The following is a 26,780-nucleotide window of genomic DNA, read 5'->3' on the forward strand; positions in this document are numbered from 1 at the left end:
CGTCGAAAATTACGATGGAACGGGGACGCTCGACCACCCACTGTTCTCACGCGATCCCCGCATGGAGTGCCCGTTTTCTATGGGAGAACAAGAAGCTGTGCTGGCTTTGTGCAAGCGTTTTTGAGCCCCAGGACCTGACGGCATTACGAACAATCCTCTGTGTTACCTAGGAGACCAAGGAGACCAAGCTCGGAAGGCACTCTTGCTCCTATACAACGACTCCTGGCAGACGGGTGCGGTTCCACAGGATAAGAAGCCAAGTCGCCTCATTCCACTTCTTAAAGCTGGCAAGTCGCCTTTGGACAGTTGCTCATACGGTCCGATCGCACATCCGATCGCCAGCTTTGTCGGAAAAACATCGGAAAGAAAAATTTTAACACGTCTCGAATGGAGAGTACTATAATATCTACACAGACGTTATGACCGGATTCTGGCACGGCCGTTCGTCAAAAGACAACGCTGTTGACTTGGTAACATTTATGCAACACCAGAAGGCCTGTAAACGACTATCTGCTGCTTTGTTTCTAGATGTTAAAGGGGCTTACAATAATGTCACCCATGAAGCTATCCTTAGTGCGTGTAGAAGCAGTAGGACTTGGTGGTAAGATATATATGTGGGTGTGCAGCTACTTACACAGATTCTACGTGGACACAGAAAATTACGGTAGCCGAGGAGTGCCTCAAGGCGGAGTGCTCAGCCCGACACTCTTCAATCTAACCCTCATCGGATTAGTTGACAACATGCCAAGCACCGTACGACTTTCCATCTATGCGGACGACATCTGCATTTGGGCTTCAGGTGTAACACTACTTCAGCTTCGCGCTCGGCTTCTGGAGGCAGTCACAATGACATCTTGGTGCCTTCGTGAACAAGGTCTTGTAATTTTATGTGGAAAGTGCGCAATGGTGGCATTCATCAGGAAGCAAATGTCTTAATACGGCATATCAATCAACGGACAACTTATGCAATACAGCAAAAATCACGGGTTCTTGGGAGTCGTAATTGACAGAGACCTGTCCTGGACTCCGCACGTGAAATACGCGAAAAAGCGGCTGACTGCTATCCGTCATCTGTTCATGTTCCTTGCAGGAAAACGTTGGGGAGTATCTATACACGCTACGTTACAGCTGTACATGATGTTGTTCGTTGGATTCCTGCGATACACCTGCCTGCCATATCCAACACCTGCAAGACTATCCTGCGTACGATCCAGAACATTCAAGTCCAAGCCTTTAACATATGTCTTGGCTTACCATACAGTGCGTCAACGGCGGAAATCATTGCCATTGCGCAGGATTATACAATCGCTGCGCACATTACCGTCGGTACAATGCGTATGCATCTCAGATACTATACTAGGACCCCTTCCCACCACCTGGCCAGCCTCACTGCTCAATGGCCTTGCACGGCGTTTAGCGCTACTCTCAGTGCACATCGTGCATCGTGTACTTCAGGGTACGCACCTGCGGCCAGGTCAGTGCTTCCTCCGTGGCGTTTGAGCCGTCCACAAATACATATAACAATTCCAGGACTACAGAAGAAGTCAGATCTACCGGCCCCTGCTCTAAAGCAACTGAGCTTACTCCTCTTGTATAAAAAGTACAGCAACCACGTCGACATCTATACCGATGGATCGACTATGTCGTCCAGTTCTGGTGGTTCGGTGGTTATACAAACGCGAGCAATAACACTGCGGTTCAAGACATCGCATGTCACGACCTCAACGGCGCCAGAAATAACGCCTCTGCGTCGTTCACTGGAATTCATTGATTCTTAAAGACCTAGAAAATCAGATGTTTTCTAACTCAAAACGGGCATTGCATTGCACGCAGTCAGTTCTATGATGGGGATGCCATGAACAGCTGACATACGAAATCGGGAAACTTCACCACCACGTCCAAAAAAAAAAAAAAAACGGCCACGAGGTTGTCTTTCAATGGGTACCTGGTCATTGTGAAATCAGTGGCAATCATACCGCAGATATCGCTGATCGCATGTCACATCATGAAGAGCACAGGGTTCCAATTCTGCTTTCGAGAACAAACGCCGCAAGGCAGCTTCGACACCTGGCACGCAGTCTCTCACTAACCGAGTGGAACTCGCCAAACTTTAGACATACACGACTACACCGATTAAATCCCTCACTGCAATTCGACCACCATTCGGACTTCCTCGACGTGAAGCTTTGCTATGTGTCGCCTTTAGTTAGGAGTTGCCTTCACAAAGGCATACTCTGTATTAATTGGAGTGCCGACAATGCGACATGCGAGGTCTGTGGCACCGAAGAAACTATCGACCATCTGCTGTGCCATTGTCCGCGATATGCCTCAGAAAGACAAATGCGCTACAAAAACTGGGCAACCGGCCGCTTTCCATGCAGGTACTGCTGAAACACTGCCCCCATCGGTTCATCGGCCCACAAAGCGTTGAAGGCACTCTTTTGCTTCTTGAGGACGATGGGCTTGTGCGAACGACTTTGACTAATAGTGCAATACCGCACACGCCAGCGAATTCACCGCTAATTTCCTTCTTTCCTTCCCTCCTCTCTCTCCGTGTCATCTTTATGTTCCCCTTTCCCATTCCCCCGGTGTAGGGTAGCCAACCGGATGTTATTCTGTTAACCTCCCTGCCTTCTGCCTTTCTGTTTCTTCCTCCTCCTTAAATTTCTTATTTTTTAGGTCGCGCCATTTAGTTTTGCTACTTGCTGTACGACGGCCGATGCGAATTAATGTAGGCCACCAACAATAAGTGGGTCAAATAGGTGACACCAAAGGAAATTACGCGCAAAGCCGCGTGCTCGCGAAAACGCAACCGTGAGCAAGCAGCCACGAAGTTGCGAAAAATTCAGTAGTGCTGAACATCGCAATTGTTGATGTGGAGGGTGAACTACTGAAGCTCGACCGAATACCATGTACACTAAATGAGCATCACCAAATGGTAATAAAAAGAGTAAAACACGTGTGCTAAATGGACCAATGACATACGTGTTGAAGCGAAACCCATAGCCGTAACCGCCAGTGTGCGAAGGTCTAGCTATAGATAGATATATAGGTATATGTATGACAGATAGATAAATCGATGCCGGAAAATGTGTGAAGTGTCCTTATAATGCTAATGCATTAAACGGCGCAACGATTGACCATTCGCAATGTTCGCGTGCAAGTTTAACATCGTTGATTTGAAAAAGACCGAAGGAGTACCCGAGTTTCAAGCCAATATTGAAACTCGGAATATTGAGATCCTGATAAATATGTAGAGGAAAAAGTTGAGTGAATAAATATAAAATCTCCTTTCAACGCTTTTGAAAGTTTTATTTGTTTCACAGTAGTCAAAGAAACGTTCGCGAATTTTTTCAATTGGCATATAAATATACTATTTTTTTGCATCCCATCTGTCAACTTTCTAAAGGCAAACTACGCGTCGGAGCACGGCCAAGATATCACGTCTACCTTTTGGTTAAGGCTCAATGGGCGAACTGCATTAGGAGTGACAGAGCATGAGAAATTTTTTATTTATTTATTTATTTATTCATTTATTTATTTATATATACTGCGATCTGAAATCAGACCATAGCAGGGTGGGTATACACAGAAATACGGGAGCATGTAAACACATACAAAATTCATCAAATATGCCAGCATTTTTCAAACATTCTTGAAGAATACATAAAAACAGACAAGCAAATAACGTCCGCAAATTTATAACATTTGCAAGATTTTTCAAACATTGATAAGGAATTCTGGGTAACAATCTCAGAATTAAAATTATTCCAGTGTGTTATTGTCCTAGGAAAAAAAGAATATTTGAAACAGTTATGCCGTGCGTTCAAGGGGGTTATTGATAAAGCGAGCCGTGCCGCACCGATCGTACGAGCCGTGCCGCACCGTCTGCGCATGCGTGGGCGCGCGGACGCGAGCTTGCGCGCGTTTGCAAGCGTACGTGTGGTCTGGCCTTAAGTGTAGCGACAGCGGCGCGGCGCCGGCGCAACACCTGCTCGCGGTTGGTATGCGCGCTGCGCACGCCCTGTGAACGGTTCTGCGCATGACGTCGTGCGCTTGCTCGGAGAGAGGTTTCGGAGCGGCGCCGGCGCAGCGCAACACCTGTGCGCGGTTGGCGCTGAGCCGTGCTCCTTCAAGGGCTGCAGAAGATAGCGCCAACCTTTCCCTTTCCCTCAAGAACCACTTATCATCTGTGCGCGGTCGGTATGCGCGCTGCGTGTGCGACGGGGGGCTACGACGACGACGACGGCGACAACGGATATCGTGAGAGACTAAGGAGCTTCGCTCCTAAAAAGGTGTGCAAAAACACTTTTTATACGTAGTGGGCTTGGCACCAGCAACAAAAAGCGGTTGTCGCTACGATAGCAATAGGCCGATAAGTAGTTACTAACCTGCGCAATGAAGCAAAATGGATTCTTGAGCATTGTGCCTGACGTGCTGCTGCCAAGCCCACTGGTTTCAAGCGGCGATGGGACGCTTCTTATATAGGCCACGGTGTCCCCGTGATGTGACGTTGCTGTTGATGGCGCAGACGCAGACACGCTGACGGAAGTCATGATGAGGTGGTTGATCAAGCAAATATCAGCTCGTGCTGGATGCTCGAAGGCAACGCCATTTGCTTTGTAAGAAAGAGATCTGGAGAATCCCTCACCGGAGAAAAAACGGTTCTGCGGGCAGCAAAAGGGTCAAAACCTGAGCAATTAAGCAAAATGGCCTCTTGAGCATTGTGCCTGAGGTGCTGCTGCCAAGCCCACAAAAATACTAGGAAATGAAATAGCAAGAGGATTTGTCATGTATTGCTATGTTCGCTTGACTTAAACACTTCCCTGGCCGTGACTTGTTCTTGTCGATCTTGTAGAGGCTCCTGGTAGAAATGGTGAGAAGGTTTTGCTCATGAAACTTGAATTATAAAATTTAGTGAGCTCATCTCACAGACATCACCAAGTAGACCAAATATCGCTCGCAAATTGTATCACACACCATATTATACACTCATCGCCTTTGACTTGGTAGGCCCTCTACGCGCGTGAGCATTCTCACCACGTCTTTCCTCCCCCCACTCATCCCTGTATCTGATCTTTCTATTCCCCTTTTCCCGTCCCCCACTGTAGGGTAGCCAACCAGACGCATTTATAGTTAACATCCCTGCCTCCTCCTTCGTGTTTTTATGTGTACATTTAGTTGAGACACCAATTGAATGCACGAAACTGTGTTCGCCTTGACCGTCCGTCTGAGCCATCCATCCATTCGTTTTGTTTTGCTGGTTACCACCGCCCACCTCTAATTATATTTTTGTTTCTTCGGGTGGCTCTCTCCTTATCTCTACTTTCATCATTACCACAGCGTGAAGCTAAGTAAAACGTCTTCACTACCGCCTCTACTTAAATCTGAACCCATGCCAGTGAAGCAATGGGCATTTAGGAGTCTTGCGCGCTAGCCACTGAGCGATCACGAAACCTTTTTTCTTTCATACAGGGAAACAAATCCGCAGAACTACCCGCCGTGGTTGCTCAGTGACTATGGTGTTGGGCTGCTGAGCACGAGGTCGCGGGATCGAATCCCGGCCACGGCGGCCGCATTTCGATGGGGGCGAAATGCGAAAACACCCGTGTACTTAGATTTAGGTGCACGTTAAAGAACCCCAGGTGGTCCAAATTTCCGGAGTCCCCCACTACGGCGTGCCTCATAATCAGAACTGGTTTTGGCACGTAAAACCCCATAATTTAATTTAATTTTTAAATCCGCAGAACTTACACTAAACACACTACAAGTGTATAATCACGCAACGTTAAACATAAATAAACGAAGTGGAACAAGTACACAGATTAACTAGAACGCTCGTATACCACGCGCATGTGAATTATTTTTTTTTCTGGAAGATGGTCATCGTTGCAGCGGGTGGTTCGGCTTGTCTATGTATGAGACTTGCCCTAGAGATTATTGCGCAACAAAAGTGCTGGGTAATTCGTGCAGGGTTCTCCGTTACACACATACTCTGAGAGCAGTGACATTTGCTTGAGCACTTTCGACAAGAGAGCAATACTGTAGTGAGCGAGGATTAAATTCTGTCCATTGTATACAAGTTCCTCTTCCCGAGATGGAGTGGTGTAATTTTCTGTTGTCATACTCGTCAACAAAAGAGGCGTACATGACAACGATAATGGGAATTCCCAAATATGGCACATACCTACACTAGCGAGTGCGCTACAAATAAGATTGCTGGGGAGAACAATGTCGAAAGCACCAACAACGTCAATGCCAGCACCGGTGCCATAACAACAACGCAACGTAGCTGAAACCATTCAAGGGAGCCAGTTTAGCTAAATATTTGCACTGAAAATGAACAAAGAAATGAAATCGTTCGACTCTTGCAGGTGACACTGCGTTATTTTGGTCGTAATATCAATTGTAGCATAAGTTTAAAGGCTGCAGGTGGGATCTTCAGAGCGAGTCATCGAGCCTTAAAACTGTGGAACCTTCCACAGAGTAAGAGCCTTCTCACCTATAGCTTAGATAGTGATTTACACACCAGCTGGATTTTAAAAAAAATGTCACAGTTTCGCCCTAAGGGCGAAGCAATGAATGCGATAGCAACACAGCAATGTCATACGAAGTAAGGTGAGCGGCTTTGGTAGCAATATGAATTGTAGTAAACATGAGCTGATTAAGTAAGCAGGTGTGCTGCGGCGTAAGTAGACCGACATGAAGAGAGACTCGATGACCACGAGAAGGCGCGTGTGAAACGGTGGTGTCGATGAGAAGCGCTGCCCGTGGGCAGCGCGTGCGAAGGGACACACCTGTAGCGCTGCACTGCCAATCCGGGCAGCATTGCATGTGTAGCGTGCGTTGGAAAATGTGGCCCGACTATTACGAACTGAATGAACAAGCGTGGTGTGAGCGCGCACAAACAAACACGAAGAGATCACACTGAATGACAGCAGACAACGACTGTCAAAACGCTGGCAGCAAGCATACGCCGCAGCGGGCGAAGGTACGTGCGGTCTATCGCTTCAACGGAAACTGAGCGGCGAATGCACGGCGCATAAAGGTCAGAGCCGTGTGGAGATAAGAGACGGTGCGAGCGAGCGACGAGCGCGGTTGTTGGCAGAGAAGTGCGCCCCCCCCCCCCCCCCGCTCCCTCCGGCGCTGGCTTCCTGCTTCCTTGCTTGCGCGTGGGAGATTGAGTGCGTTCGCTCTCCGTGATAGCGCGCGTCCCCGCACGCTTCCGCTCGGGCATACGGCGCGCGGCGAAGATTTTATCTATAGGGAACCTCACGGCGACGGTGACGACGACGGCGACGACGACGGCGACGGCGACGACGACGGCGACGCCGACGGCAGAAATCCGGTTGAAGTGTCCATATAATTGCTATCGCAATGAAATGGTATGAGGAGACTTCATATTTGAAGGTATTATCAAATGCCATGCAGCCGCCACATCGGGTATGTAGGTGCTCGACTTTTTCCCAAAGCTAAAGTCAGTTCAGTACATCGGTCAAATCCCACAAATTGCATTACTATGTGGCACGAAATGAAGTTGCGTACATCAGACTGATAATAAATGCCAGAACTTATTTATTCATTCCACACTATTGGTTCCGTTCTATTACACAATGGAACTTTTTAGAAATTCAGGTGCACCCAGTTAGGTACACGAACATTTGCGCCTGCTCAAAGTTCAAATATTCGCTCGCCGTGCTTTATAGCTCGAAAAAAAACATGTAAGCCAGCATTTTTTTAGCTTTTTTGTTACTGGGAGAACCATCAGCTAGGGTCCATTATAAGGATGTGCGTTTTCCCCTGAAAATTGTAGAACAATATTTTGTACTCCCTGCAGCACCGTTATTGTTTGCACAAACGTCGCATTCTTTCACCTAGATCGTTCAAAGTAACATTTGCATTATTATTTGCCGGGTTTGTCAAGAAATAACTGAGAATTTGTGTTCGTCTGCACCTCTCCGGTGCACCCCCGGGAAATTATTGGATTCGAATCTCGAAGTCGTTTCTCCGCCGTATTGTAGACCGTAGAATTTGCAGTGCAGGAATGTTTCAGGTGTTACCAAATACGACGAGCACCGATGAAGACAAATTCAGTATCATTTTCTTGACAAACCTGGCAAGTAATTGCAGTAAGCTTTGTATGCCTAAATAAACGCCGGCTATGTCGGTTCCACCGTATGCAGTAAGACAGAGCATGGCCTTGGACAATGGCTTCCAGTAATTGCTCTGGAGTGCATATGAGAGGTGCAGATGAGCACATCTTCTTTCTTGATGAACTAATGAGCTGATGAACTGATAAGCACAGATCTTTCTTTATGAACTAGGCAAGCGACAACACCTTTTGTTAAAATCAACCATCCAGGCTATAGAATGCGACTTTCTGCAAGACTTCATCAAATACGGTGCTGCAGTGAAAGCAAAATCCCTTTTCTACGATTGTATGAGTTCTACAAAGGCTGATCTAAGCTTCGCAGCAGTACAGATTAGTAGTGTTAAAGAGATAATCTTACACGTGAAAATAAAAATAATGCCGGTCAATGCATGACTCAGGACTTAAGATTATAAAGCAGGTGGCGCAGGAATTCAGGCGTGGTCTGTAGATTTCTTTTTTATTTTATTTATTTATTAATACTGTAAGCCTTGACAGGCTCTTACAGGAGTGGGAACAAAAATAAAAAGTACAGATTGTAAAGAATACATAAAAAAGAAAAGAAAAAAAAAGAACCTAAACAGTACAGACTGACAGGAAAGGGTACACATTAGACACTGAATTCGGAATAAGAACTGCAAGCCGCATACACAGTAAAAGCATACACTAAAAAGAACTGCCATCAGCATACACATGAAAAGCATACACTCCGTGAGCAGTGCTTTTTTTTTTCTACAACGGCGCAACTTGTTGATTAAGAAATTTTTCAATCTTGACAGAAAATGTGTTAATACATTCTGAGGACACAATGTCGCGTGGCAGTTTATTCCATATTTCTATGACTGACGGAAAGAAGGAATACTTGAATGTATTACAGCGGGAGATAAATGGCCTGATACTCTTGTCGTGGTTTGTTCTGGCTGAGCGCTGGTATGGTGGTTTTAGGTACTCGTGTTTGCTTATATATTAATGTTGTCATGATAAGGTAGGTAAAGAAACTTTAAAGCAGCAACGCGTCGGCGAATCGCCAAAGTTTGAATGTTTGCCCTGTTGTGTAGTGCGGTTATGCTGACGTCACGTGAGTACTGCGAATACACAAACCGAAGAGCTTTATTTTGAATTCCCTCCAGTTGATTAAGAAGGTAGATTTGGTGCGGATTCCAGATAATACTGCCGTATTCAAGGATTGGCCTTACAAGCTTACAAGAGCCTTATAACTTGCTAGCCTAGCTTTGGAAGGTGCCAGTGCAAGTTTCCTGCGAAGGTATCCTAGCTATCTATATGCTTTTGTGCGCGTCTGTTCAATGTGAACATCCCATTTTAATGTGTTTGTGATGGTAACACCCAAGTATTTAACTGTATCGGCTTGCGTTACAGGTAATCCCATTAGATGATACGCAAATTTTAAGGGTAGCTTTTTTCGAGTTATACACATAGATGAAGTTTTTGCTACGTTAATTTCCATACCCAATTCTTGACACCATCTGGTAATGTTTGTTAAGGAGGAATTAAGGCGTATCTGGTCGTTAACGTGCGTACTGTAGTATAGATGACGCAGTCATCTGCGAACAGCCTTACTGTTACATCAGGTTCAACATGAGAATGAATGTCGTTAACAAATATTAGGAAAAGAATTGGACCGAGCACAGACCGTTGTGGAACACCGGAGTAGACATCTAACTCCTCAGATTCACTGTCATTTATTTTAACATACTGACTGCGATTTGAGAGATAGGCGGCTATCGAGTGTACTACGTTAGTGTTAATCCCGATATTCATAAGCCTGTCAATTATTTTGGATGGGGCACCTTGTCAAAAGCTTTGGAAAAGTCTACGAATATTGCGTCAGCTTGAAGTCTCGAGCTAATTAGTGTAGCAAAGTCATGCGTTATTTCGAGGAGTTGAGTTACGGAAGAAAGACCTTTACGAAACCCGTGTTCTTTGGGGTAAAGTAGATTGGTATCTTTTAAGTAGGAGTTAATTGCTTTGCTAATAATATGCTCCATCATTTTACAACAGCAACTAGTGAGTGAAATCGGTCTGTAAGTGTTTACCAGTAACTTATTACCTCCTTTGTGAATCGGGAGGACCTTGGCACGGAGCCAGTCCATCGGAAGGGTGGCTGTTTGAAGCGACGCTACAAAAATTGTATGCAAGAAAGGAGTTATCCGGCACGCCCAGAATTGAGGCTTCCTGAGCGTGCCGGGGGCTGTATATTGAAAACCTCGAACGCACAGCGCCTAGCAACCGAGGTTGAACGCGATTGGCCGAAACGCCCAACCGACACTGCGAGGTCCCTCCTTAGCAGCCGCTGTGAGTTCGCCGCGCTGCCTAATGCCTGTTTCACTTGGTGCGAACTACATCGCTCTATTTTCCATTTAACTTATTTATTTAACTTTGTTTATTTATTTAACTTATTTATTTATAAATGATGGCTCAATAAGCCTTGAACAGTGTGCGACTGAATGAGTGGAGCCGTGGATTGCGCAAGCGGTACTCGGTACGTACCATCAGCGAGGCAGATAAAAACTCGTAGGTCAGGTTCGGTTATGCGATTTCTATGCGTTTGTTGAGACGTTATGTTGTCAATCAAGCTTTTTATTCGGGGTGCTGATTGTACGCACTTTTGCGTGCCTTTCCGTTATTCTCACGAGCTGCGAGTTGTAAATACTACGCGGTGTCCCTCACGAGAAGACATGGCGTTAGGATGTCTCAGTTTTCTGGTTTGTAGCGTACTAGCAACTCGCGATATACTGCAACACCACAGTTGTAGAGCGGCATGCTTTTAAGGACGGCACAAATACAAAAAACATGCAACTAAAGTTCAAAAGGCTGTGTCAAGGGTATATGACATAGACGGCGTAATATCCGACGTTTCAACGCCATGCTATAGGCTCCGTACAGTGAACATGCGGCGCTGCTGCGGAGCAGCGCTGCATGTTTCAGCGCCGAATGTGGCGAGCGGCGCGAAACTGGGAAGGTCGGAAGACCCCGAGATTTCGAAACTACGTATACACGTCTCCGAAAGCAGCACGTGTGTCCTGCGTGCCTCATAATCAGAACTGGTTTTGGCACGTAAGACCCCAGAAAGAAGACACGTGTATCCGCGATCCGCTGTCTTTTTTTTTTTTTTTTTTGTGTGTGTGTGTGTGTGTGTGTGTGTGTACGTGCAAGTGCAAGCGTGGCCCTCTGTGATGTCACAAATAGTTTTTGCAGGGCTCAGGCATATTGAAGTAGTAGACGAGTACTTTCATGGTGCAGCGTTAACCAGCGGAGACAAGCTCTACGCTGCTTCGCATGTTACCTATGTGAAAGAAGTGGATGGCGTGGACGTTCACGCGAAGTGCCGTTCGCAGCTGGGAAAGCAACTGCACGAAATCATCCTTCACGTAACTAAAGCCTACTGTTACACTAAAATTTAAGTCACTAAACTGGCACACAGAAAACGTTGTAGTTGATCGATTTTTATTCAACGCCTCATTGTTGGCAATGCATGCCTGATTTCGCTCCAGCGCTTTGTACGCCGCGGCCTATCATTTGATATCCCTGTCAAACTGTTACTTTAGATTGTCATACAGCTCCATATGGACCGCGCGCAGCTGCGCGCTCACTCTCGTAGGCTGTCGTCAGCACAGTCATGTCGAGTGAGCTAAACTAAGTCGATTCGGATTGTTGGACGAATCGAAGAAAAATCTGAAGAAAAATCGCACCATGTGAAGCCGCGCCTCTCAAGCGCCAGCAGCCGAAACGAGGATCGTCTATGAATCAGCGCTTGCCCGCACAAAATAGGCTTCCTTGGCATAAAATATTGCTCATCGCACATGCCAGTGCAATGCTCATCACACAGAATGCTAAGGCGACGGCAAGCAGTCGTCAAATCAGCATAACCGTGACAAATTTCTTTTAAATGTTCAGCAGCTGGCCATGGCCGCTGGCGTCGCACAACGAGCTGTGAAACGCGCATGTGTAGCGCAATTTACAAAAGAAACCCTTCTCACCAATATGAAAAAAGCTGACCTACTTTACTCTTCTCACAGCTGCGATTCATTTCTTTCGCCGTTCGATTTCGTAAGACTTGCCAGGAAACCTGTGCAACTTTATCCCGGGCAGTCCTTTACGCAGCAGTATCGCCGATTCCACTTGCCTTTTTTTTTCACGTCCGTCAATTTTGACGCTTTCTGGTGAAGCGCATGCCATTGCACCGTCGCAAAACGTACCAAAAAACAATAAGGGAGGCGGGTGAACAAAGCAAAACGGCTTCAACCGTGGCCGAGACGAAGTGTAGCGCGCGGGAAAGAATAGGCAACGAGCCGGCTGACCTGCGGAGTCACCTTCCCAGTATACTCTGACGTCGCTGCGGCAAATAGCGCCAGAGCCGCGGCAAGCTTGACTGTACGGAGCCTGTACGCATGTCTATTTAATTGCAGTCTGTTAGTTTCGGCTTTCCCCCTCTTTTTCCCCGGTGAATCATCTTATTTCAAGGTTCTGTTACTTACGCTGAGAGACGCGACTGCTTATCAAACTCGCAAAGCGAACGTGCAAACTATGTATCATAATAAATTTTCTACAATAGCATAGTTAACTTTGACTAGGAATAAACACCATCGTCGATTTGTTTTCTAAGCATCAATGCGCGATAAGCATCATATAAACAGTTTTTTTTTCTGATGTGTCATTTTTCCCCTGCACAAAAACAATTAAAGCTTCCATGTGTTGCAGACTTTGTATCATTAGTGCACCTTTATTAACCCTCACTTTAAATGGTGCACTTACGAGGGGCGTTCATAAAGTTCGTATTATCAGTGCGACAGATTAGAAAAGGCGTGCACAATATGCATCAAAATGAGCGTGCGTCTATCTAGTTTAAGCGTAATATAAAACTAATGTTCTATATAGTACTGCGTAACAGTGCTAGGGGGCCAAAACAAAAATGGCATCGGGAAAGTCAAAGCACATGCAGTGATCCGCTTTCTGTATTTGAAGAAACAAGATGCCAAGACGATTCACGCCGAGCTGATCGCGGAGTACGGTGACAATGCCCCAGCCTATGAAACTGTTGTCAAATGGCGCAGACGATTTCAGTGCGGTCAAACAAAGCCTGGACGATGCAGAACGAAGTGGCCGCCGTTGGCTCGATGGTGAACCACAAATTGCGGCACAAGTGTAGGATCTCGTACTCGCTGACCGGCGGATAACTGTTGAAGAATTAGCAGGACAGGTTAACATAAGTACAGGCTCTGTGCACAACATACTTCACTACAACCTGCATATGACGAAAGTTGCCGCGCGCTGGGTTCCCCGTTTGCTGACACCAATGCAAAAAGACTTGCGGAAGGAAGCAGCCGCAAAAATGTTGAAGCTTTGCGAGAGCGACACTGACGACTTTTTTGAATGGATGAGTGTTGGGTGCACAATTATGACCCTGAAATTATACTTCAAAGCAAACGATGGAAGCATGGAAACTCACCCGCGCCAAAAAAAGGCCAAGGTTGTGCCGTCATCAGGCAAAGTCATGCTGAGCGTCTTCTGGGACTACCGTGGTGCTCTTCTCACATATTATCCCAGAACAAGCCTAACTATTACAGCAAAGTACTATTGCGAGCTTTTGTGAGGTGCTATCAAGGAGAAGCGTAGAGAAAAGCTCACGAAAGGCGTCTGTCTGCTCCATGACAATGCACAGGCTCACTCAGCACATGTGACGGCGACGCATTCAGCCTCCTTAGGCTATGAAATTTTGCCTCACCCGCCATATTCACCTGACCTCGCACCAAGCGACTTCTTCCTCTTCCCTCGCATGAAGAGCACACTGCGCGGGAAACATTTTCGGGACGACGAAGAAGTCATCGCTCAAGTCGATCTCTTCCTGAACTCTCAAAATGAAGAGTTCTACAGCAGTGAACTAGGGCAGCTCATGCATCGTTGGCAGAAGTGCGTGACTTTGGGGGGGAGATTTAGTAGAGAAGGAATAAACTTTCAATAAATTTCCTTTCTCTGTCTCTTTTTGTCATGCCAATAATACGAACTTTATGAACGCCCCTTCAATGCATTGATTTTATTTTGTTTATACTGGTTGTAACATTGCAGTATTATAAGAAACTACTTCGCCATAAACACAATTTATTTGCTTCAATCTCTCTGTCTCTCCTGTAAAACACAGGCAGCAATGTGGATAGCAGGAAAACACCTTGTTTTTACAATAGTAGATAACACATTAAACAAAGGCAAATCAAAATCGAGCAGAGAAGTGAGCTGGTTCCACCCCTTCCTGCAAATGATAACATCCTTTCAAGTCTGCATGATTCTTGCACATCTGCAGCTAAGCAAGTGTGCAGAAATATCACAAAGCGTAGGCCATGCCCAAAGAGAAGCAAAGTTTATCGTGAGTTTGCGTTGCACGTACTACTCCATAAACTTGCATAATCGCGTCCTTTCATTTTGAGTCTATTAATAAAGTATAATGCAATTTGCAAGATATGCACGGGAAATTTTGCATTTGTGTATCTCAATCTTCTTTTTGTTAGATTGTGAGTGCAGCTATTGACTGATTTATTCCGCGGTGTCATTTAATGGCATGTTTTTGCAAACTCGCCAAAGTGGCTCAGCCGAGCTTGCCCCGGCTTATATTCACTAACATTAGAGTCAGCCGAGCTTGCTCTGACTCACATTCAGCAAAATTCTGCTCGGCCGAGCTTGCTCTGTCTCACATTCACCAAAATCCTGCTCAGCCAACCTTGCTCTGTCTCACATTCACCAAAATCCTGCGCAGCTAAACTTGCTGTGACTCATATTCACCAAAATTCTACGCAACCAAGCTAGCTCTGCGTCAATGCACGAATGAATGTGTGTTGTTTAGTGGCGCAAGGGCCAGGTATGGCCAAAGAGCGTCATGCCAATGTTAGTGAGTTCGCAGTGGAGTGATCAATTCCGAGAAGTAGATGTGACGTGACCGTAAATAGGCATAAAATAGTCGCCGTCAAGTGCGTAAAATCTACACATAGTAAAATTTTGGCAACAACTTCTTCTTCATGTGTACTGTGGCCATGATAATGCATTGCGAAAGAATGATACCATATACAAAACATGTCAGATGGAAAAAAATTGGCTAGACGCACTACTGCCTAACCAGAGCCCTTGAAAGACAAGAGCCTGGAGGCATGTGCTATACTAAGCACTATCGCAGCAGCACGGTCTGGTGAGAGGAGGTGCTACGAATTTATCGGGTTAATTACATGTAATATGACGTCATTCAAGAAACCTAGGACTGCTTTGGTGTTAAAAACGGTTCTTCGCCAAGAAACATAATGGGTTGGAGAGGGACATGATAGTGGTATGTTAGAGAAAAATATTTCTATCTGTTTTGGCTTCCCGACACTCCAGCACGACCGTCAGCCTATCACCACATCTACCACAGGTTGGTGGTTCATCGCCAGTCAGCAAAAAAACTATGGGTGCCATATGTGTGTCCTATTGTGAGACGAACATACAGGACATGAGTTCATCGTGTTTTCTTTGCGGAAGGTCAGAAACCTAAATGTGGCTCAATCAAGTGAAGCTTATTATTTCTTTTGGCGTCCCACAAGCGTTGCCAGTCGCTCCACAGTTTCTTTCGCAAGAAAGGCCTCAAACCTGTTGCAGGAACAGCACCTGTAGGGTTAATAGCGTGCGATGTAGTTGATGTGGCCATTTGGTCTGCTAGCACATTCCCCTCTAGGCCAGGCACCCAGCATATGCTGGGTGCCTATATATATCTAACCAGCACATGCTGGTTAGATATATACGCTCTGCATAGAACGGAATAGAGCTCAATGAGTACAGGATTTTCGTGTTTACAGAGAGACTTCAAGGCTTCTGCGATGCTTTGGGAGTCTGTAAATATAATACTTTCTTGAAGATTTGATTTCATTATATGCTTTACAGCTGACAATAGTGCAGAGGACCCAGTCTTAAAGATACTTGTTTCTGGGTGGCATAGACTGGATTCCGAGAAGGATGGACCGACAGCTGCATAAGATGAAGACTATTTGGTAGTACATTTGGTGGACCAGTGAAGACTATTTGGTGGTACAAGGAGCCGCCCAACGTAATGTCAGGAACGAAGCCACTGCGCGTCCGTCGGTTACGGTTGTTCACTGCGACCCCTTTATTTGATTTGGTTTGGTTTGATGCCTATCGAAATAGCACAACCCACTACGGGGGATTGACCACGAATCGGGCGGCAGTGGGAAGAAAAATGATTGATACTTAAAAGGAATTTTCTTACTTAGGAATGAGATAATAAGTGAATTCTAATCGTTAATAATAATTTTCATGCTGTAGCATCTTAAAATTTCAAGCAAATGCTTGTGTTGTCTTGTTGTGAAAAAAAAAGCATGGCAGTCTCCTTGTTTCCATTACAAAATTTAATATGGCATCACATACGTTCCTATTACAGTGTCCTAGTGCCGACTCCCCCAGAGATAGAATGATAGGTAGCGTAATGGTCAATCCAAATTGGCGGAGCGGATCTTCTAGAAATCGTTTTCTATGCATGGTGAACCTGCGACACTCTATAAAGAAATGATCCATAGTGTCGGGTTCATTGCAATACACACATTGAGGGGAAGGTGCCAAACCAGACCTTTAATGAACCCCTTAATGAACCGCGTTTCCATGGACAAGCGCGTGGTTATAGTACTGTTCTTCTTCCTCTGTTCACAACAAGAGGCGTGGCAAGCAGTCAGAGATATTTGAATGCTATCGCGTTCCACTCTTTAAGGCGAAGCTTAAGCGTCCTGCAAGTTTCGAGCAACGTTATCGGGCGTTTTTCATGTTCTTCCACAATTTTCTCATTGGCACGTTTAATCTAACTATAATATTTACGAAGGTGTATAATTACGTAATTAGGCGGAATGCTAAAATTAGTCTGAGTATCTCCAAGTGACAGCCCACAACATTACCTTGGCTTTGTGTAGCTACGTCGCATTTGCATATTTTTAATATAGGTGCAGGATATTTGGGACAGCCTGTATATTGCGCTATATACTAACGGTAATCTCGGTGCCACCGGAAGTTGCACTTCACTCGTCGAAGAGATTGGACGTGCGTCGCAACTTGATTTATTTCTAATTATGGTTCCTGGCCAATCCTCTAGCATAGGTATTCGCCATTTTTAGAATTAAAGAGAGAGAGAGAGAAACTTTAATGACTAAAACAAAAATTGAGGTACCGTGGTTGCGGCCCCTAGAGATCAAAATAAAATCTATCACCATGTTACATGGAAGAAAGAGAAGGAGAAGAAGAAGAAGAAGAAGCTTCTCCTTGGGGCAAGTTGGTGTCTTAATTTCAATCATGGGTGAGTTATACCATTCTTGCGCGTTTCGCAGAAAAAAAGGAAGGAAACCAGAATTAATGAACTAGTCCAATTAGGCGTTCTAGTCCGACAGTTGTTTGTTTCAATGTAATTACTCTACAGTCATATATCAACCTAACGTACATACTTGCACGCCCTGTGGGTGGGTTATGTGCCGATATCTGTCGCTGCCACGCTGCAAGGTAATAACTTTAGGTGACGACATTGCCCTGGCCAGCGGCGAGACGCGGTCAATTCGCATTTCCCGCTAAGCGTAGCTGTCTGGGAGTAAATTGACTCCTTGCGCTCTATTACGAGCTTTCTCTGTGACCACAAGGACAAAAAGCCTAGCAAGCTGGTGTAAATTCATGACACGGAAAAGCAGGCGTGTAAAACACGAGCGCAACTAGAACGAGCCGGACAACACAAACGCAAACTATCAAATGAAAGGTCTAAACAGAAGGAAGTCACTGAAACTATCTGCGATTGTTCAAGGCAAGGCAGCGCTAACCTGTCAATCAGGGAGACGTGTCGCTGGGCGCGAGAGATACAGCTTCAATCATGATAGTTGCTCTTGATGCGAGATAACTGAGAGCTGACTTACGCAAGCACTACTGCTATGAATGGTGCGCTATGCTTCGAATATATTTAAGGCACACTTCTCTATGTCTCAATAAAACATTGATGTCTTCAAATTTAGGAGTTCGATAGCAATGGTGACGGCGCATTGTAAGGTGGTGGACCATCGGTCCGCGATCCTTCCTTTTACTCTGTCACTGTGGTGCGACCTTTCAGTTAAGTGATAGTCAGTCTTTAATTGTGTTGTCCTTCTCGTTCCTGCTTTGTGGGTGTTTTGCATGTTTGCCTTTCCGTATACCACGAATTTATGACTACATCTCCCCCCAGAGAGAGACAGGAGCAATGTTCCATCGCATCAAATACACTTATTGCAGTGAAAGATACGTCCCTTTTTTCGGTAAATCGCAAACGAGAGTCCGCTGCGCGTTTCAGAGAAGTTTTACAAGAGCGTTCCTTATACTCCTCCCCGCTCCAACCAGACAGGTGGCTCCATAAACTGCACTGATTTGACTTAAACAAGTCACGTCTTCTAGAGATGGCAGCGATGCACTGCCAGCATTGCTTGTAAAACGACTAACAAACCAGTAGACGTACGTTCCCTCTCAACCGGCTTAGATAGTGGAACGTTGGCAGTGTGTACTAGAATAGAAGCGGTGCTCTACAGGGTTTGCAAAGTATCACACACCAAGATTTAAATATATGCAAATGCCACGTAGATCGATAGAACCAAGGTAATGTTGTTTGCAGTCGCTTGGAGATACTCAGACTATTTTTTGCATTCCGCCTAAAAACATACTTAGTCTTAATTAATGAACCTCTCAAATATAAATGAATGAAAAGTGTCAGTGAGGAAACTGTATAGCACCGTGAAAATCACGCGATAGAGCTTTCTGTTGCTCAATACTTGCGACATAAAAGTGTATTTGCGAGCGTGAAAAAGCCGATGAATATACGAAAAAGTGCCTCGAGCGGCTAGTCAGGCGGCAATTTTGCATGTATTCACGGACTGGTGCCAGTCGTCGCGTTGTGCGCACGTGCATTAGTGTTCCCGCTAGCATCCTTCTGAGCCGCTGTGTGCGAATTGGAGGATACATCGGTCGGTTCGGAGGGGACCGCAAACGCCCTGCTAAAACGGCCCATGATATAGTTTTATCTGAGTGTTTACGCTTCGCTCCACTCAAGCAGCTGGGTCCTAGTGGACCATGTAGATATATGCGCTCATCGGAAACACTAGTGCAGGTGTGCTCAATGCTTCTAGGCCGACAGCGGACGGCAGAACACTGCTAGACTGCTGGTACCTTCCTCTACTGTAGAGACAACGAGAGAGAGAGACGCTGATTAATTGAAAAAAATTTGGAGAACGCTTAAGCTTCGCTTTTAACAGCGGAACGCGATAGCATTCAGATGTCCTTGACTGTTTCTCATACTTCCCGGAAACTGCAGCTTATGCAACCGTAATGTTTACCCGGAAACGCTGGCGGTGAACGCTATGCACGAAGGCGCGCTTTCTGGTAAAAACGCGGCCTATAACGTGGGCCGGCCTTCTTTTATTGTTTGCAGCTTTAATATTTCAGCCTGAGAAGATGTAGCATAAAAGGCGAGCGCTGTCACTGTTTTGTTTCATGACATATGTTGTGGGCCGTCACTCTCAAAATTCCGAGGAATAACTTTGTAAAGAATGCAAGACAAAGTGTGAACAACTTTAATGGCAAAACAAATTTGGAGGGCCTGCGTGGTTCGAGATCTTTTTCTCGGCCGCGGGTGGCAACGCAGTCGCCGACGCCGGAATTTCTGCGACGCGGAGCCCTAAACGCTATCGCGTTACAATTATGTACTGCAGTGCTAGGCTAACGTTGCCCTCGCTCAGCTACACAGCCAATTGTGCGCAGCGGGATGGCGCGTCCTCTTGACTTATTTGTCGTGTTGCTGCCAAATTGAGTGCATCGCACACGCGTCTCTGGGAGATGCACTTGTCGGAAACCCTTGCAGACCTACGTCAATCCAAGCAACACGTACGTGAAATGCAGTGAAGCAGTACAAAGAAGGTCTTTTCTTTCTTTTTCTTTATTTGTCCACTGCTGGAAATCTATACTGAAGACTGCTTTCGAAACGGTTCACTATATGTGCTACAAGTCCTTCGTTATACCCGAGACCTTTAAAGAACGGTCCAGCCAAGCTCAGTACTCCTACACTCTTCGTTATATCTTATGCATGACTGCATGTTGCACGGGTTCTGACAACACCATGGCGTTTATTCTATAGATGTCCCGCTACTGGAAATTTCCATTTTGTCTGCTGCTGAAGTGCTGATTGGCAGGGCTGAGGTACCAGCGAGAAGGAAAGAGGCGCCCACGGACATGGGAGTTTCATTCTCGGTGGTTCCGCTCCTGTCAGTCAGCGGCGGCCGAAACGAACAGTCCACTACGTGGATACTTAGAAAATACCCTCGCCCTCCTCTTCGCCCCGGGTCATACAGCAGCTTCGAGGCTCCGATGCGGGAGTACTATTCTGCGATTTCATTTCGGAGCTTCCGCCATAGTGTCGAATTCTGTAATTGCGGAATTTCCAACCAATAAGAAAGGTTGTAGCCGCACTTCGGGCCATTAGGAGCTGCTAATATGGCGGAATTGCACTTTGTCCGGAATACTATGCCAGAGATGTTATACTGAACATTTTCAAATTCCGCCATGGGGCTGCCACGGCCTCTCTGATTTACTCAAAATGCCGCCATTTGCAAATTGGACAATATGGCGCTATTTGTCAATTTCCTGAATAGCACACCAGGATGCGCTTATGGTTGGTTGTTTTGGGATCGAGATGTGATACTGACAACGCCGCCCTCGGCCGTCGCCACAGCCGCACGAGAAACCCCGTGGAACTTCGCTGTAAAATTACAAATAGACGCAGTTCGCTGCAGTGTCTCATTTCGTAAAAATATGGACTGAGCTGACCGTAAGCGAGGCTCAGCTAAAGATGTCTTTTGTGCGCTGCCAGCCTTTCCGGGAACGCACAATTCAGTCGACGCCGTTCGCAGGGAAGTTAGAGGAGACAGTGGACGAACACTTCTTGGTTCACGTTTAATGTGAACAGCTTTATTCGTCTCTCTCGCCCGTTTGCACGGCTGGTGGTCGGCGGTGGTCGGACATACACCGCCAATACAAAGGCGCTGTTGCATACAGGGACGTGCATATTTCTATTAAAATGTTCGAGAGAGAGAGAAAGAAACGTTTATTGTTGAAGCAGTTTCCCGAGCGAGGCCTGAGGTGGGAAGGTTCCTTAGTCCAGGAACACTCTGGCTTCGACTGCCCTCTTGGCCTTGGCGGCGAGTTGTCGTTGGTCTTCCAGGTCCCCGAGGGCGAGCACGGCCTCCCACGTTTGGAATAGGTGGTCTTCGTTTGCTTGTGGTGCTCGGTTCGCGTCCATTTCCAGCTGCATTTCGCTGTCTTCATGCCACGAGCATTCCAGGAGCAAGTGTGCCAGGGTGTCGGGAACGTTGTAGAGTGGGCAGAGGTAGCTGTGGAGCGTCTGGTAGAGGCGGTGCATTATAGTTCCTGAGTGTACGTATTGTTTTGTAGGCGCCTGAGGACCACGCTTTCTTCTTTGCCGAGGTTTGGGTGCGGTGGGGAGTACACGCATCGCTCGAGCCTGTAGCGTTGCAATATCGCCGAATAGTTGTTGGGTACGGCTTCCGCCTCTTGCGCCGCGGGTCAGAGAGCGTGTCAAAAAAGATTTTTTACCTTACCGCTTAGTGCTAGGGACGTGGTCTATGTGGACGCGGCGGAATACACAAATAGACAGAGTATGTCGATAGTTGCTACCAGTCTATAGGGTGACTCCAGAGTTAGTGGCAGTGTAAAAACAGGAAAGGCTGAGGGGGCGGAGGAGGCTGCCTTAGCACTGGCAATAGACTCCACGGAGGCCAACATCATAGTCAGCGACTCCAAGACCGCCGTCAAAAACTATGCCAAAGGAAGAATCTCGCCGGAAGCGCTACGAATTTTAGCCAATTATCGAGAAGATCGAAAAGTTTACATTATATGGGCACCCGCACACTCCTCCCTTCCCGGGAACGAAATTGCGCACAACCTGGCTCGAGAACTGACGGACCGAGCAGGTAACACGCAAATATTGGGAACGGAGAGAGACCGGATGACCAGCTTTACAGAGATAACCAAACACTATAAATTGGGCAGGGCCCGTTTCCCCCCGGCACACTCCTCGCTAAGTAGACGGCAAGCGACAGCATGGCGCTTGTTGCAAACAGAAACATATCCGAACCCGGTGGCCTACCACCGCTACTATCCAGAACTTTACACCGATAGATGCAGATTCTGTCAAGAAAGGGCGGACTTGCAACATATGGTTTGGGCTTGTCCTGGGAGACCCATACAGAATAGAACGCACAAGACCAGAGAGCAGTGGGAGACCGCGCTGCTCAGCTCTGCACCGGAAGACCAACTTAAGGCAATCCAACAGGCCGAAGATGCCGCCAGAGCCCAAGAGCTCGAGGCCGTCATCTAGGTAGAGACGCCTAGGTCTCACAAATCTGCTACACAAATAAAGTTTATTCCTCCTCCTCCTCCTTACCGCTCCACTGGTCTTGCTGACATTGCGCGGAAAGATCCCATTTAGGAGTCTACGTTTCTCAGTGTGACACTTGGCCCAGTTACTTGCCTATTTTTAAAGAAGAAAATGATAATTTGCTTTCGTCTATAGAAAAACAGTTGCTGCGAATAAGACAGCCCGCCAGCGCAAAGCTAGCGCTGCCGGTTGGCGGCGACACAAGTCTGCGCTGACGCGGGCATCGCAGCGGCCATTTTTTTTCCATAACAAAAGCAGTCTATTATTCTTTTTTTTTTTGCTTTTAAAACAAGCAGGTAACTGGGCCAAGTGTCACACTGGAGAACGTAGATCCCAAAATGCGATTTTATTTTGCGAAATTTGAGCATGAACAGTGCAGCGGTAGGCGCAAAATTCTTTTTCGAACCCTTTAAGCGAAAAACTAGACGTCCCTGTTTAAGGCGCATGCTGTCGTACAGCCGGGTTGCGGGGCTCGATTACCACCGAACGCCAGCGGTTATACCTCTTTGAGACGCACGCACTGTCGGACGAGGGCTTTCATGGATGTGAAGATGAACCTACTTCGTGAAGATTTACATGCTGTAGTGGAGAGCTCGGGCAACGTTGGCACGGGAAGAACAGCCCAATTCTTCTGTAACTACCCTCTTCATCTGTGATGGCTGCAGAAGAAGATGGCAGTCGCTTTCTACGCCGGCGCTCGCGCCACCGGAGGTCACACACATATTACGAATGGCCTTATATGTGTAGCCACTTATAATACGCCTACACTGGTTAAATGGTCTGTTCTATACGGAATTGCGCAATGAAGCAACCCGCGCTACCAGACTGTCCTCAAAGGAACAAAGGAACAAACAAACGAATCATTCAATTATTGAAGGGAAAATATTTTTAGGGCGTTATAACGTAAAATGATTCCGAACTGTTTTGATTTCATTTTCAGCAATGCGCCTCCACGATTGGTTAAAACATTTTCGGGTCACTCCCAACTTCGCCTGTCAGTCACGCGACGTCACGAAAACCACAATAGCAGCCCATCTGATATAACGTGTACACACTGATTATGCATGATTAAATCGCAGAAAAAAATAATACTTTTTGATTTGATGCCTTTTCACCATTAGCCCTCTGCTATTGGTCCAATGTTTTCTGGCTAAGCCCACTTCGCCTGTCTGTCACGCGACCTCACAAAACCGCGAAAACTCACCACGTGAAAGTGACGGGTACGCAAAAAAAATGGATTAATATGCCGAACAAAATTGAAAATTTTTCTGAATAGCCACAGACTGCCCCGTTCCGAAAGGAATAGAAGATGGCTGCCAGCCGATCGTTCAGGCCCTCGCTACTTGTACTACCTGCCTGTGAGCATGTATTATTTGCACATGATAAACCTTTTTGCGTGGCAGTAACACGTTATCAAACCTTTTCGGCAGGCATACGACATCGATCTGCCAACTCTTCCTTGTTGAGGATCTGTTTTAGCAGCACCCTTATCCTTCCGTTGCACGCCGCCGCGATTTTCGACTAGCCACCACAAGCTAAGTAAGGCGAAACAGACCAAATGGGGAAGCCGGCACCACCCTCTTCGTGCGGTTATCTATTTTCACTGTTCTGGCTCAGCCACATTGAAACCCTTTCCGCTAGAGCGTGCTCCTCGCCTCTTGTCAGCCAATTAGATAAGAAAAACCGCTGAGTGTAGACAATTTTATTGGTTTTGAAAGCGAACAAAGGTGACCTCCTATAAACGAGGAGAATGTTTGAGCGGGTTGTTCAAACAACGCTGCGGGCAACCGCCCGATGCTTTCATCGGTGGTTACGTGAATTTGACGGCAGGAGTTTGAAATCAAAGCAGTTTGGAATCATTTTACGTTATATCGTCCCTAGAAGCGTTACGCTATTCGATTACAATGATAATGGTCTTGATGGTTTCTGCACAATTTTTAAGGCTGACTTAATTCCTAACTCTTGTTTCATGCCGCGTAGTTGGTGAGATGGAGGACAGGCAAATTCTCGTGAGGGGCAACACAAGTTTCTGCACCACTGAACGCTTTTTATTTGTCATTTCAGATAAGCCGCTTACTGTGGATGGTAAGAATGCTGATCTGCCTGTTCTTTCTTGGTATTTTTTCTTTGTGTTTCTGATCTGTTCACACTTCAGGCGCGACGCGAATCACGCCTCTTTAGGCCAAATTGTTTGTACCCAAATATTATTTAGTACATACTGGGGATAATAATGTGTAGCATTTTATGGGGAGTCGATTCAAAATTATGTGAAGCCACAAAACCCTTTCCCATTCCATTGCGAGAATGCGCAGTTTAGGCCCATTGTGTGCGCGGTTGGTAGCTGCCATCCGGAGTGCAGTGACAAACACCCATTGTCCGCGATAACATCAGGCATGCCAGCGCAAAATTTTCCACGAGCCCATCCGCTTTCGCCATTCGCCAAACGCAGAAAGGAGGCGTTAAACGTAGGCTAGAAATGCCTAAGCCTGCACTAAAAGTAGGATAGCAGGCAGTATGGGACGCCCTGGTAAACACCTCATCAATGAGGTTCGAGGTTCACTAAAGGTGACCCGAAACGAGATGATTAATTGCGCATGCAGGCACAGCCCCTCCCCCCCCCCCCCTCCTTCGCTGCCTATGATAACTATAACGCGGTGGCTCTGATGGGCTGGACATCGCGCAAACAAATTAATTGAAACCTCCCCGAAGGCGAACTGTCAAAGACAAGCGTATCATTATATGGAGGTCAGCATGGTGCGGAATGTTTGTTTGGCAGTGCAAATTTAAGCATCTCTCTGCTCGTACTCATCACACATGTATAAATAAATACCGTATATATACGACATCCACACACGCATCACGAATCATTACCAACACAATTGCCACACGTTACACATTCCGCACAACGCCGACGGTCATACAATGCTACTCATATCTGGAACAGTTCCCGTTTAGGGAGATTTCGCGTAATTTTTATTCTGATGTGTACTTTTCTGCTACTGACCGGCACTGCATGTGGTTGTTGCATTGAGTATCGTACTTGGTTTTGTCAGGCAAATGTAGAGACTGCTTTTGCCCATACTATCCAAGACTTGCGTAAGTCCGGAACTACAAACAAAGATAAAAAGATAGCAGCTCCATTGCGTCGTGTAATATCGAATCGTTTATTTAGGGGATTCCCGAGGGGCTTGGAGCTGTAGTATTGAATTTTATTCAGCCTTGCGGCATGAATACAGCATACGCATAAGCATCTGCCTGGAAACAAAATGGCTTTTGGGATCTCAAGTTGAATATTACGAAATAAATGTAGCAAACAAGTAAATATATATCAAAGTACAGCATATCTGTTCACAACAGTATATTTTCAATGAGGATTGAAATTCCGCATGCAACTTAGCCGGGTGAATGCACTTTTGGCAATTAACCTAGCTACGACAGCCCTTTCTCATGCCATTGTTACAAACTACTCTCTTCAGTGCGTCCGGGTCCCACATATAATACGGTAAGTATCTGCCCGGAGTTGGCTGAAAACTCGTTCCTTTTTGCTCTTGAATTGCGTAATATATAATAGATTGCTGAATAGTTTACGTAAAACCGCGAGATGCGTGATTTTTTTAAAGTCCAAATTACCGAATGATGGATACAATCTTGTTTTTCTATCGAAAATAGGTGCAAGAATTGTGTAAACTGCACCTGTAAGACCGGCTGAAGCGGGAAAATCTTATGTGTAATATTTCAAAGTTTGCGTGAAGTTTTTGTACTTTTTTTACGTGTGTATCGCACTACTTGTATTCACTAATGAGTGTTATATGGGTCAATGCGACGCACTTTATAGGCGCAAATAGATTCAGTTTATAAAAAAAGGCATGTATACAGGGTGCTTCAGCGAACGCTTTCAAAATTTATTTAAGGTTGCCTGTGGCAGATAGCCCAATTATAGTTCATGAGCTGGTCTACTCGAAGAGGCGGACGTTACTTGCACAAGAAATAGAAATGAAGAATCGAATGATTAACAAAAATTCACTAAATAAGTTTTTTACTAATTACCTGATGTCCAATGTTGCAATTTACAAATTGTAGCCGTGGAGTTCGTAAGGCGGATCCACTTTTAATTAATTCTCAGGTTGACACCAGTTTCGAAAT

The sequence above is a fragment of the Dermacentor silvarum genome, chromosome 11, assembly GCF_013339745.2.
Source record: "Dermacentor silvarum isolate Dsil-2018 chromosome 11, BIME_Dsil_1.4, whole genome shotgun sequence".
In the NCBI taxonomy this organism is placed as follows: Eukaryota; Metazoa; Arthropoda; class Arachnida; order Ixodida; family Ixodidae; genus Dermacentor; species Dermacentor silvarum.